The sequence below is a fragment of the Peromyscus eremicus genome, chromosome 10 (genome assembly GCF_949786415.1).
Source record: "Peromyscus eremicus chromosome 10, PerEre_H2_v1, whole genome shotgun sequence".
Lineage (NCBI taxonomy): Eukaryota > Metazoa > Chordata > Mammalia > Rodentia > Cricetidae > Peromyscus > Peromyscus eremicus.
In genome coordinates, this window is record NC_081426.1 from 53,662,668 (window position 1) to 53,678,157 (window position 15,490).

Consider the following 15,490-nt stretch of genomic DNA (forward strand, 5'->3'; position numbering starts at 1 on the left):
GTTAACAGCTTAGATGCAAGAATGTAGAACATTCAGTAGCAAACTTCTGCCCTCCGGGGATCTCCCATTGTGCTGTAAGCCTGTATTTAAGGTTTCCTCCCTCTTTCAATAAACGGCATTCGGCTGGCACCCGGCTTACAGCCGTGGCGAATGACTCGCTGTCTCTTGTCTCTATTTTTTAATCCACAGCCCCTCGCTCGGACATGGTGAATGGGTGACAGTAACGCGGGCGTTACCGTTACATGTAAGTATCATCACACAGAATATAATAAGTATACAGTTGCCAACTGCCTGTGTCAGTCAATAAATGTATAAATATGTATATTTGCTGATATAGAGCAGGTATATCCAGAAACTGCTGTTATTAGATTGTCTACCCATAGGAAAATTTATAAGTAGGAAATATTTAACAGCAGATAAAGGGCAGAAAGTGGCAGACAAAAATAATAAAATAAAATTAGAAAGCCAAAATAGTTATGCCTTTGGGATCATATACATTAGCCTGTCACATGAAAAGAAAAACAACAAACACAAAGTCTTGAAAATTATTCTCATTCATGCAAGTCCAAGACACAGTGCATTCAGAATAATTTATTAACCAAACTTCTGTTGAACACTGTTTCTTTGTCTTGGCACAAATCAAGCTGATAATCTCTATTATCTAGAGCTTGTCTGTTTCTGGTGCAAATATGACAGCAATATAAATCACTGTGACGATGTAGATATGATTAATAAATCAAGTAGACTGAGAGATACCAAGTGTTTCCTCACGTATGTTTTAGTATGATAATCAGTGAAGACATCTATGAATAGATGTTTTAGTGAAAGGGAAGATGCAGGTAAGGAATGTAGTTATTTAAAAATTTGAGGAACTAGACAACAGTTAAATTCAAAGGCCTTTTCTTGAACTTTGAAAAGTACACGAAAAGATAGAAGAGAAATAATGTACATCTTGGACAGTACATTTTGTTTCATCACACATAAAAGCATTTTTCTCTAATTGGAGCTGTAAAAGTGGCTGCATAAGGTCATAGAGGCTATCTATACAAAGTGATGTTTGCTGTTTTTACAACTATGCAACACCTCTGGCAATCTATAGATTCAGCAGACCATTTTAAATGACATTTACTAATTGTACTTTTACCTATTTTGATTTTGCAAAATTATTTTTAAGAATTTTGCTTTACCGTTCTGTTTCTCCTTCTGTTTAATTGGCGTACATTCTTTCTACATTGTATTGGGTTTTCTAAGGATTTTTAACAAGCTTATAGTAGTATAATTTAAACATATATTCCCACACAAAACTCTGTCCTCTCCTTTTGTTTCCCCCTACTCCTAACACTCCCCTTTGTTTTCTTGGAAATTTTCACTTTTGTACGTGTCTTAACAGTACACATTTTTTTATGTATCTATATAGTTATGCAAGACTGACACGTTAATATGAATATAATATTCAGTTAAATCCAGTTTACTCCAATAATACAATTTGACCTTTCTTTATGACAAATAAATTTCAATTTTCTTTATCAATTCCTCAATTAATTTTGCCCCATAAATTTTTTTATAATACAAAAAATAAATTTCACTAGACTTGCTAAGCTTTGAAAAGTACAAAATAGTAGAAAAAAAGTGTGAAGCAAGCTCAAGAAAATTTAATATCAAATTAATTAATATTCAAATATGAATATAGATTTTTGAGGAACTGCAAAGTATTCATGATTAACAAGTATAGGAATTTTAAACCTGAAGTTTTGTGATGGATAAAATAATTATATAGTGAATCATGACAGTCAGTTACAATTAAAAAGGATCTAGTTCAATTTCAAGCCACATATCCATAGACAACAACAGAAAAGTATATGATTTTATAGCAAAAATTAAAACTAAAATATGCATATTATAAATTTATTTTGAAAGAAAAATGTTTTGAAAATAAAAAAAGAACAACAATCTAGGGCATACACGTTAAACCAAATTTGATGTCATTAATCAAAATTTTCTAATTCCTTAAGAAGACTTACCCAAATGATTAATAATTATTATTTTGAATTTAAATAATATGTGCTTTTCTTTGACTTTTCTATTTCTCTAAATTTTTTTTGCAAACTTCACCAAATATGTTATGTGAAAATAAGGAGGATATTCATATAAATAAATAAAATGTATTTCATCAATTCATAGGGAAAAAAATCAAATCTTCATAAATAAATTAAGAAGGAAAAACAAAACTAGTCAATGTAAGCCGGAATCTTTATATTTTAATGCCATGTAATAACATGATTAACATTTTGGCTTTAAGTGTCAAATAATATAAACTCTAACTAAGTTTTAAAAATAACCCCATATTAAGACAAACACATTCTGAAGAGTGCATTCTGGTAAAAGAGAAGTCCTTGCTGACAGAGTTTTTTGGTCTTGGTGTGAATTTTTATGGATAGAGAGCTAGGAGGCTAAGACATTTTTGTTAGAGGGAATTCTCCCAAAGCTCAATTTCAATATCATGTGCAACATTTTTACTTAGGTTAATTTAATTGAATCTGGAGTAGAGAGATGATAAAGAGGTGAGAAGACTAAATTTTTCCCTGTGGTCCCAGTTCTTGGCAGAGTCATTTTGCCTTACACATACTTCATATGGGGCTCTGTGGAATCCGTTTGCAACAAAGCTGATGTTGTCAGAAGCTCCTGTTCTCAGAGTGCTTAGTGAACCTGAACTGATGTATAAAATTTTAAAATAACATGAAGATTCTTACATTGGAAAAATGATGTTCTTTTCTTTACAAGAAATCTGAATTTGTGGTGGCATTTAAATGTCTAATGCAACAAAGGCTGATGCTATAGGAAGATGGTGAAATATGTAAGGGACTGTTACAGAAGGGCAGGATTTAGATAGTAGGGTCTATTTACACCGTTGAGAAGGATATCAGAACCCCAGTCATTCCATATTTGTTTTTTATATCCTGTTTGTCATGAGGTGAGCAATAACCTCACCTAGTACTCCCATTATGATTCACTGGCTCCTCACAAATCCAGAAGCAATAGACCAACCATAAAGGACAGAAATATTTAAAACTGTAATCTGAAACACAGCTGTCATCTTTTAAAGTTAATTGTGCCTGATGTTTGCTATGAGAATGAGAAACTTACTACAATACAAGCATTCTCTCAAGATTATTATCTTTACATACAGAAAATAATTTTAGCCATCATTATGGTTGTGGTTAAGCCATCATAAATTCTCTTAGTTTTACTTCATCTATTACTATTATTGGAAAAATATTTTCACTGGATATAACATCCTGAGTTGCCTCAACTTTCTTTCATATTTGTAGAATAAAATACCCTCATAAAACAAGCTTAAAATGGAAAGGCCATATTTAGCTTATAATTCTAGAACAAATTCTATTATTACAAGGAAACCAAGTGGCAAGTACTTGAAGCAGAGAATCCCATTAAATCTATAGTCAAAAGCAAAGAGCAAGGCATTGAATCTGCAGTCAAAAGCAAAGAGCAGTGAATGAATGCATGCATGCTACTGTTCTGCTTGCTCTTTCTTCTCATATAAAATCCAGGACCCATTCATTACTAAGTAAGGGTACCAAAACAATAGGCATGCCTGTCTGCTTTCATTAATACAATCATGAAAATTTCTCACAATCATGAGGACAAACATGCATTATCTTGACAGTTTCTCATTGAGACTGTTTCCTAGTGATTAGATTGGGTCAGGTTGGCAATTAAAACTGACAATTACAGTGGTCAATAAATCTTTTCTTCCAGTACTTGAAAATTCCTACTAAGGATTATTCCTTTTAGTCTCTATGATTTCAAGTGAAAGATCTTCGGTGATTCAAGTAAATGTTCTATTAAGTAATAATATACGATTTATGTCTGCATGCTTTCTCATTTTTCTCTGTCTTTGAGTATCAGAAATTCAATTGTAAAGTTTCTAAGTATGTATTTCTTTTGTATATTTGTAGTTGTTCAAAAACATTTTTGGGAAACTTTATTTTGATGAATCTCAGTTTCTCCTACTAAAATTTTCTGTTTGTTTTTAAGGAGTCTACAGGTGATGAGTGTTACTTTTTTTTTACCTTATAAATTTTTTTTTATTAGGAACATTTTTGGTTTTGTTCATAAACTAGCATTTGATTGTCTCTAAAGTATTATCTTTGCTATGGTTTCTTTAAAATTGTTGTTCTTAAAGAGAATATCTAGCTGATTGTTGAAATCATTTTTGGGATGATTGCTTTGAAATACTGGTAAGATTATTCCAATCTCTTATTTATCTCAGCAGTGATGATTTTTTTACTCATGTAATGGTTCTGAATATTGTATGAAAAATGACACAGTGAATATTTTTAATACTATATTATAATTCTCTATGTCCTGCTACATTTTTAGTAAGTGATTCCATTTTTGAGTTGTGTTATGAGGGTTGAAAGCCTGAGTATCTTCAGGTTTTCACTGCAGTATACACATAACATCTTGGAAAGTGCAAGTCCTGATGCCAGTCCTTTTAAATGGATATAAGGAAGGTACAGCTCCCTATAGGCTTTTCTCACATACAAAATGAAAGCAGACTATTGACTAATATTGCCCTGTTACAGTTAGCCAGGGCTATAATCTAAACTGATCACTGTATCTCTACTGACCACATGGTATGGTAGAAGTAGAATATCAACTACCTCACTTTCTATCACCTTATTTTACTTGATGGAGGAGAAGGTTCAAGTCTTCATCAGATTGGCTGATGAAACTCATGTAATAATAAAGACCAATTTAGCAGGATCAAGAATAATCTAAGGGTCAAGTCTCTATGCATGACAGTGAGCAATTACATTAGGTTAACTAGGGTGAGGGAATTCACCATAACCATGAGCAGCATCAATCTGTGAACTAGGGTTCTAGATATATAAGTAGGAATAAAAAGATTTGATAACTAGTCTTCCTTGACCTCTTCTTCCTGACTGAATGCATTGTGATGAGGTGTCTCAAGCTCCTTCCATGACTACCCCACCACAATGGACTTTAGTTGTGATTGTGAGCCAAAATGAATCTTTCTTTCCTTATGTTGTTCATATTACTTTTTCTTTCACCAAGAAGAAAAGTAACTAGGTCAGACAATAACAGAGAGGACTGCAGTATTTGATTTGAACTTCTTCATCTAGTCTCACATCTACCATTCCGATATTATTTACATCATCACAGGGCCTCATAGACATAAAGCCTAGGAATGCAGTAAGGTGACTACTAGTCTCAACTCATCCTAACTCAATTATTTTCTCTCTTCCTGGAGGAGGTACATTGATAGAAGCTTATTAAACCAACCATGTTCCATGGAATCAGAGTATTGCCTGATTTGCTAGTCAGAAAGGAACAGCTGAGTTGCTGAGTCAGGATTTATCCTGATGGCAAAATAGTATTATTGTATTAACTACTTTCATTAGGTAGAAGACAGTGGTTATCTGTGGCTCTCATATAAAAGATCTCAAAGAAGAATATTCTGCATACTAATATTCCATGTAAGGAAAGTATAGTACCCTTGACTACCCCACAGAAAGAATATTTGAATTTGTTCTTTTGTGGGGAGGAGAAGTTGGGGCACTTGTGTCTTTTGTTACTTTTTCAGTGATAAAAGATGAGTGTTTGGGAAAAGTTTTGCTTTTTTTTTTTTTTTTTGGTTTTTCGAGACAGGGTTTCTCTGTGTAGCTTTGCGCCTTTCCTGGAACTCACTTGGTAGCTCAGGCTGAAGTTTTGCTTTTCTTAATCAACATGATATTTTTATTTTGCTACTGTTCTTTATGGCAAGATCTGAGCACATTTCCCTCATCTGTGTGAGTGTGGTAGGGTAGTGGCTTTCTTTGATTTATTTTTATTTTTTCCTCTTCCAATTACTTGGACCTGATTTGCTGCTTTTGCACAATCTCTTGGGTGATACTTATACTACTGATAGAAAGACGATAGCTTACCATCATGAAAAGAATATGATCTCACTCCTGTGGTTATAATTTTAATGGATTTTAATTTTTCAAAGCCAAATACAAAAGGACTAAATATGGATGAAAAAACCACTGAAGAACATCCAACCTCATCTTTCTTCATTTTTACTTTCTGTAGCATTAAAGATGCTGCATGTCTTTTCATAGTCCTTTATAGCTTTGTTTCTATTTATACTATTCTTCTAGGCAAGTAGAAGATTTCTTGCTCACTGTTTCTGTATTGCATTTGTTCCTTCTGTGTAAAATCCTTGACTCTGGTTTTCCTTTAAATCAATGTATGGTACCTAAATATGTAGTACTGGAAACAACTGGAAATTTGTTAGAAATCTAAAACTTTGAGTTATGTTTCAAAGCAACTACAATAGTATTTATTTTACTTTCAAATTCAAACCATTACTCTCCTGTGTGAAGATCAAAGTGCATGATTCTACACGACTTCCTAGGTTCCTATGTTTTTTTGCTATCATGTTAATATTAGCTGTTATTTACCTTTTAGTAGATTCAGAAATGCACAGAAGAGGATAGACTGACTTCTTCAGCAACTATGCTTAATGCCAAGAAGAGTAGAATGTTTTCAATACAGAATGGCTAAATTACTACATGTCTGATGACATGAACTGGGAGATTTTGGTTGGAGTTTATCCAACACTTATGAACTTCTTTTGGCTTTGTATTGATCATGAAAGAAAAATCCATGTATAAAGTAAGAATACACATTTCAGAAAATTGCAAACTATTCTAATATAACTGCATCATATTTTTGAGTTTCTTTTTATAGACCTATTTGATTTTTACATACTTTGGTTTATAAAGAATCACCTAGGGAGAAGAAGATACATGTAGAAATATATGTGATTATATTTCTACAAATATGATAAAATAATGCATGTTCATTTTTTGTCATTGGTATAAAGTTTTTGTTTTCTGTATAATTCATTATTCAATTTTAACCTAATTGCATAATGAAAAAAAAACATCTTTTTCTCCATCCTACATATTACCAACTCACATTTGAATTCCTGAAACATGGACTTCTAGTTTTACAAATTTTCTACCTTTGCAACTTCTAGTATTCTCAACTTAATTTCAGCCCTCACTAGTATTACTTAGTCTACTAGAGTCAGTTCTTATGTATGGTCTCCTTATAGAAACTTGCAATTGTTTATTTGTGAATTTGTTGAAGAAACCATTGGTTCATTATTTATTGTCAGTAGATCCTAAGTGTGCATATGCTAAGCATGTCTTCACAGTATTAAAAAAAAAAAAAAAAAGCTCTCACCATTGAAAAATCATTGAGATGGTACATACATAAAACTTTTAACATCAGATTTCTCCAATTAAGAGAAGCAAGGAGGTTGCAGTAGGCCCATTGTCTGCTCTTTAAGTTATTTCACTTGTGACAAGAGAAGTAAATTACTTCTCCAATGAAACTACAAAAGTGTTGAGACAAGCATGCGAAGCATGACTATTCTGACAGTTATCTGTTGCTAAAATGATGCTGTAAACAACCATTAAACCCCAGAAAGCACAAAGTAAAAATAAATGTATAATGAGATCATGAATCTGTAATCAGTGAATGAAGTCTTTTAGGCTGTTATGCCTTGGCGGGTGTCACTTACATATTTGGAATCAGCAGTGGACTAGCCATTATACATTGGTCTCAGTCAAAGTAATATACACGGTCCATCTCTACTTCAAGTCTTGTGTGCAAATGAATTACTCCAAAGTAGTGTGTTGGCTTAGTAAATCTGGTAATTAAGGATATAAGCATAAATAACCAAAGTGCTTTGTTTCCTATTTCTTTTCTACTTACATGTTTAACATCCTTTTATCCATAAAGTCACAAATTAAGAACTGAGTCAGGACACAAAGAAGAATGTCCTATCCAGAATTAGAAAGTTACATTTCAAATAGAGTAATATAAGGAAGGAAGGTGAGCCTAAAATATCAGTGCAATCAACTTGGTAGAACAATTGAATTATGCTGTGGATTCTTGCTTCTCTGTTTTATTATTCTATCAGACACACACTTACACATCCTTCCATCAATATGCCATATTTATCTTCATTTTAGAGAAGTATATCCACATAAAATCTGGGTAATGATCTAGATGATGCTGAAATCCAGAGTGATTTTTATACGTTTTCAGGTGAGATGAAATGTGGAGGTGGTGGGCATTAGAAGTAAACAGCGTTAACCTTCACTATTGCTTGGGAAAAAATACCTTCTAGGCAGAAGAAGTAGAGAAAGTATGATACCTATGGCATGGGAATAGTATGATAGTATTTTCCAGTTTGCAAGTAAGTTTCCATAAAAGCCACATATAAGTATTAGGTCCCTTCCAATCATGCGACTTTATAGCTGTAAACCAGTTAAAGACCCAAGAAGTGGCATTGATAGTTGGTAAGAATAGGGGCCAAGATCAGTAGTAATAGCTTCTAACGTTTGGAGGTATGTAGGAGACCCTGGCTAATAATCCCAAAAGAGGTAACCCATTCCTGAACTACAATTCTTATTTGTCAGCCTGTGGTAACTAAAAGTGGCATTATTCTCCTGTTATTAGGTAATGTTGTAGATTAAATCTTTTCATAGATGTAGATTAATATATTTTTAGGAGACATATAATAGAAGGTTTTAAAATGTAATATCTTTAACATTATTTATCCATTTCAATATTTCCTCCTTCACTAAGCTTCATCCCATCATATCTCACTCTATTTGACTTTTCCTGTTTCATTATTCTCCTTCATATTGAGACAATTTATATTCAGTTATTATTTTTAATGTATTTCTTTCATTTTGTAAATTTTATAATGTTTTTCAGATCTCTTTTGATTAACTGTCCTGGCTTTGACTCTTTTCTTAATCCCTTAGGGCTTTCAAGGGAGGGGATAGAAAAGGAAGTGATACAATGGTATAAATGTAAATAATGAACCACACCCACATAGAATCATTCAGCACACTCATCACTTGTCAACTCCCTTAACACACATTTATCAAATACCTACATTTATCAGGAAGCAGATTTTGGAATTTCTCTCTTTTTAAGATACATTAAACTTACTTCAAATGAAAAGATTCATGTGAAAATTCATACAAGACAATCTGTCAAAATGTTAATAGTCATATATGAACTGTTTATATCAAGTTGAAATTTTTATAAATTAATGAGACATTACTAAAATTTAAGAATTAAGAACGCATGACTGTAACTTTTCTTCAAAGTAACATTTTATTTGTTAATTTAGAAAAAGCACACTTTGAAAGTACATAGGATATTTAAAAATTGTTACCAAATTATGTATGTATTCATGTGCCCAGCTAACTGAGAATCCTGTGAGATTAAAGACTCTGGGAGAGTAGATCCTTTCATTTGATTTTGTTTCACTTTTCTGTGTTTATGTATGATATCTCTGAGTAATGATGATGAATCCTTGTAAAAACTCATGTACCAATTCACAAGCATCAACAAATGACTTGGTTTTGTTTGTTTTTTCTTGACATGGGGATTTTTTCTCATTGAATATATATATTTGAGACACTGTTGATTTTATGGAAATTGAAGGCATTATATTATAGCTCTCCAAGGTAATATTTGTTACCTATTCATATTTATTTTTGGCTCTAAATTCATTCCAGGTTTGTAAGTAATGGGTAAGGATGTCTCAAGATTTAATCAGTGAAGTTCTCAGTACAATATTAGAAAGTACCTCACTGCATGTTTTTGATGCATTGCCCCTGAAAGAAAAGATATATACCTTAGTATGATGTGAAATGCCTTTTCAGAAAACATTTGAATTGGAGAGAAACATTTTTGACACGTACTTGAAGACTATAAGTGCTTGGAATGACAGCTTTTAATCAGCATGATAAATAGCAAAGGTCTGCAAATGGTATCAAATAATTTCTAAAAATGAAAACTAATTTTCCACTCCCACTGCTAGCAAATTTGTCAACTCCACTTTGAAAGAACCAAAACATCTGCTCTTAGAAGCTGTGCAAACTCTTCCAGTAAATGATGCATTATTTTGTTTTCAGATATACATTCATCTCATTCCTAATTTAGAATGTTTATGAAGCTCTAAGATCAGATCCTGATTGAAAATTGTGTTCAGTTAACCACAGAAGTTTTGTTGATTAAATTTTTACTTTTGATTCTGTTATTTTCTTCCTTTTGTACTTCTCTTGCACTATACTGCAGAAGATTAAGTATACGCATTCTATTTTCCAATTTAAAACTATATTTATTTTAGGGGAGGAATTTTTTTTCATCTCCCAGCTCATAGTCCATATTGAGGAGAATCATGGCAGGAACTCAATCAGTAACTTGAAACAGAAACCAAGGAGAAACATTGCTTGCTGGCTCACCACACTCAGCTAGCTTTCTTACCTAGATTAAGACCACCTGAGTAAGGACAGAGGCGTCAACAATGGGCTGGACCCTCATACATAAATTAACATTCAAGACAATTGACTTGACAGACATGCCAATCATGCAATCCAATCTGCTCAGTCCCTCAGAAGAAGTTTCCTTTTCTATGGTAACTCCATATTATATCATGTTGAGAATCAAAACTATTTAGGACACCTACTGAGAAGGGGACAATTTTCCTTAAGCTTTGTCTGAGCCTAGTTTGATTCAGTCATGTAGCAATAAAGTTAGAGCATAATAGTTAGAAACATAATGGGTAGAACAAAAGTGTAGACTTTTTTGTCCGTGTACAAACATGCACATGACCACATGTGGGAAATATGTAGTTCAAAAGAAAGACTGAAATCATCATTAATATCATTCACAGTTATACTTACACAACTTGTAATTGATATGATTTCTTTTGGGGATTTTAAATCATTAATACAAATAAAGAATGTAATATAGTGTTAAAATAGGGCGCTGAGAAGCTGCTGGAAACAAACTACTAAGTATAAAAACTTTTAGCTTTTTAGCTAAAATAATACAGATTTCAAGAAAATATGAAGAAAATTATCACTTGAAGTATGTTTGAAAAAAAAGTACCCGAGAAAGTCTATTCTATAAAGTACATGAAGAACTTTAAAAAAGTCAATGTTATAAAAACAAGATAATTAAAAATGGTAAAAGGACACAATTAACCATCATGCTAAAAAAGTTATGTAAATGGAAATTCAGCATTCAGAAGGAATTTCAATCATTTGTCTTTAGGGAAATGAGAATACACTAAGATACTATAATAAGCACATTGAAATAATCAAATTTCATCCAGCAATGCCCAATACTGAAGAAGGTTTTAAATAATTGGAACACTTACTATCTAAGGTAAGGAAACAAAAAGTAATATAGTCATAAATACTCTTTGATGTTTCTTCTTTTTTAATTGAACTTTTTTTTAATTAAGAGATTTTCTATTCATTTTACATACCAACCACAATTTCCCCTGTCCTTCCTCCTCCCATCCGCCAGCCTTCTCCCCTAACCCACCCCCCATTCCCACCTCCTCCAAAGAAAGGTCTCCCATGGGGAGTCAGCAGAGCCTGGTAGATTCGGTTGAGGCAGGTCCAAGCCCTTCCCTGCACCAAGGCTGCGCATAGTGTCCCACCATAGGCACTAGGCTCCAAAAAGCCCAGCTCATACACTAGGGACAGATCCTGATCCCACTACCTGGGGGTCCCCTATACAGTTCAAGCTAAAAATTGTCTTGCTTATCCAAAAGGCTTGGTCCAGTACCATGAGTGCTCCTCATCTATTGGTCCACAGTTCATGTATTTCCACTGGTTTGGCTAGTTGTCTCTGTACTCTTTCCAGTCATGGTCTCAATATTCCTTGCTCATAGAATCCCTCCTCTCTCTCATTGATTGAACTATTGGAACTCCACCTGGGACCTTGCGAAGCATCTCTGCATCTTCTTCCATCAGTCACTGGATGAGGGTTTTATGATGACAGTTAGGGTATTCAGCCATCTGATCACCAGAGTAGGCCAGCTCAGGCACCCTCTTGACTATTGCCACTAGTCTATGGTGGAGTCATCCTTGTGGATTTTTGGGAACCTCCCTTGTACTCTGCTTCTCCCTATTCCCATGATGTCATTTATCATGGTATCTCTTTCCTTGCTCTCCCACTGTCCCTTTTCCAGCTCGAACCTCCCATTCTGCTATGTTCTCACTCCCCATCCCTTGCCCTCCATTACCCCCCCACCCCCAGTTTGCTCATGTAGATCTCATCCATTTCTCCATCGCTGAGCAATCCATGCATCCCTCCTTGTGTCCTTCTTACTAGCTAGCTTCACTGGAGCTGTGGGTTGCAGTCTGATTATCCTTTGCTTTATATTTAGTATCCACTTATGAGTAAATACACACCATGTTTGTCTTTCTGAGTCTGGGTTACCTCACTCAGGATGATATGTTATAGTTCCCTCCATTTGACTGCAAACCTCATGATGTCATTGATTTTCTCTGCTGAGTAGTACTCCATCGTGTATATGTACCACATTTTTATTTATCCATTCTTCAGCTGAGGGGCATCTAGGTTGTTTCCAGGTTCTGGCTATTACAAATAATGTTGCTATGAACATATTTGAGCATGTGTCTTTGTGGTATGGTTGAGCATTCCTTGGGTATATGTCCAAGAGTGGTATATCTGGGTCTTGAAGATTGATTCCAAATTTTCTGAGAAACCACCACAGTGATTTCCAAAGTTGCTGTACAAATTTGCATTACACCAAACAGTGGAGGAGTGTTAAAAATTCTACCATGGAACTACTACACCTGATAAACTTCTTCAGTAACCTGGCAGGACACAAGATTAACTAAAAAAAAAAAAAAAAAAAAAAAAAAAAAAAAAAAAAAAAAAAAAAATCAGTGGCCCTCCTATATACTAATGATAAAAGTGCTGAGAAAGAAGTCAGAGAACATAACCCTTTACATTAGCCACAAAAAGTATAAAATACCTTGGGGTAACTCTAACTAAGCAAGTGAAATACCTATATGACAAGAACTTTAAGTTCCTGAAGGAAGAAATTAAAGAAGATATCAAAAAATGGAAAGATCTCCCATGCTCATGGATAGGTAGGTTTAACATAGCAAAAATGGCAATCTTACCAAAGCAATCTACAGATTCAATGCAATCCCCATCAAAATCCCAACACAATTCTTCACAGACCTGGAAAGAACAATATTCAATTTTATATGGAAAAACAAAAAACCCAGGATAGCTAAAGGAATCTTGTACAATAAAGCAACCTCTGGAGCCATAGTAATAAAAACAGCTTGGTATTGGCATAAAAACCAAACTGTGGACCAATGGAATTGAGTTGAAGACCCTGACATTAATCTGCACATGTATGAACACCTAATTTTTGACAAAGAAGCCAAAACTGTACAATGGAAAAAAAAAGCATCTTCAACAAATGTTGCTGGCATACCTGGATGTCAACATGTAGAAGATTGCAAATAGATCCATATCTGTCACCATGCACAAAACCCAAATCCAAGTGGATTAAAGACCTCAGCATTAATCCAGTTACTCTGAACCTGATATAATAGAAAGTAGGAAGTAGTCTTGAACACATTGGCACCAGAGATTACTTCCTAAATATAAAACCAGTAGCGCAGACACTGAGAGCACCAATTAATAAATGGGACCTCTTGAAACTGAGAAGCTTTTGTAGGGCAAAGGACATAGTCAATAAGACAAAACAGCATCCTACAGAATAGGAAAATATCTTCACCAACCCCACATCTAACAGAGGGCTCATCTCCAGAATATATAAAGAACTCAAGAAATCAGACATCAAAATATCTAACAGTCCAATTAAAAAATGGGCTACAGAGCTAAAGAGAGAATTCTCAACAGAAGAATCTCAAATGGCTAAAAGATATTTAAGGTGTTGCTCAACACCCTTAGTCATTAGGGAAATGCAAATCAAAACGACTCAGAGATACCATCTTATACCTTTCAGAATGGCTAAGATCAAAAGCACTGAAGACAGCTTATGTTGGAGAGGGTGTGGATCAAGGGGAACACTCCTCCACTGTTAGTGGGAATGCAAACTTGTACAGACACTTTGGAAATCTTTGATGTTTCTTAAAAAAACAATACACTTATCATATGATCCAGCAATAGTGCTTCTAGATTTATAGTGTAATGAACTGAAAAATTATTTACATACATACACACACACACACACACACACACACACACACAAATACCCCAGAAAGCATGTACAGGAATTTCATTCACTACTGGTACATCTTGAAATACACAAGTTTTTGTTCAGTAGAGAGTACTTAAAAAACCTGAGCTATATCTAAATAATGGGTATCATTCCACATTAAAATGAAACAATATATCAAGCCATGATGGGACATGGAGTAATTTAAATGCCTATTACAGGATGAAAGAAGGCAATTAGAAAGTCCTACATATTATCTCAACCAACCTACAGAGGGAGTCAAAATATTGTGTGCTATGTGCAAAGAAGTGTTAGATGTCAAATGAATAGAATGCAGGGAAATTTTTGAAAGTAAAATAATCATATAATCTATATGATATTACAATGTTTAAAATATGTCATTGTACATTTGTCCAATCAATGAATATACAATATACAAGGATGAGTATTAATGTAAAGTATAGGTGCACAGTTTACAGCATATATTGTAACATGCATATATACACACTTATGTATTCAGTTTCATAGACCTGAGACCAGATTCCTAGGGAAAAATATTTTTAAATTTAAGAGTATAAAAGATGTTTGTGCATGTGTGTCTAGAAGCTGAAAATTTCCATGTTATCCTGTCTACATTTTACCAATTGAGAAAAGCCAGAGCTATGAAGTTCATTGACCAGAGAAATATGGAACCAATGTGGCAGATTCCTGTATGATTCTCAAGGTTTCAAAAATCCATCAAGTTGAAGACAGGAGAAGATTGATTTCCCAGCTGAACCATGCAGAATATATTGCAATCTTCTTCTTCTGCTTTTTAAAAACAAAATATTTTTCCCTGCATACACTCAAAAAAAGAAATTGTGTTATTCATAGGTTGCTTTCTTCTGCTTCTTCCATTTTGTGATGTTCAGGTTTAGCTGTTGGATGAGGGCTAGTTTCTGGTGATGCTGTATTGCTCTTCATTTTGGTGTATGTACTTCTGCCTTGACGTCTGCCCATCTCCTTGTGGATTCGTTCTTGGTCTTATCAGTGCTCTTGGTCCAGACAGAGCTGACAGATTCAGGAAGCCTCTCTCTCTTGTCCAGATGGGAGCTCTTGTCCAGATGGGAGGTCCAAGGCAGGATGGGAGCTGGGGGCTGGTCTGTAAGTCTCAGGAAGTGGCTGGGGTCTTAGGCAGATGGGCATAGGGGCAGGACGTGGAGATTGCAGGGTCTGCCAGGGGTCTGGAGAAGGGGAACCTTCCCGGTAGGGGTGGAGGAGATCCTGCCCGATGGCCAGAACCTGGGGCCAAGTTGGGCAGGTCTTTCCCAGAATGGCTGGTGCCCAGGGATGGGATCTAGGGGC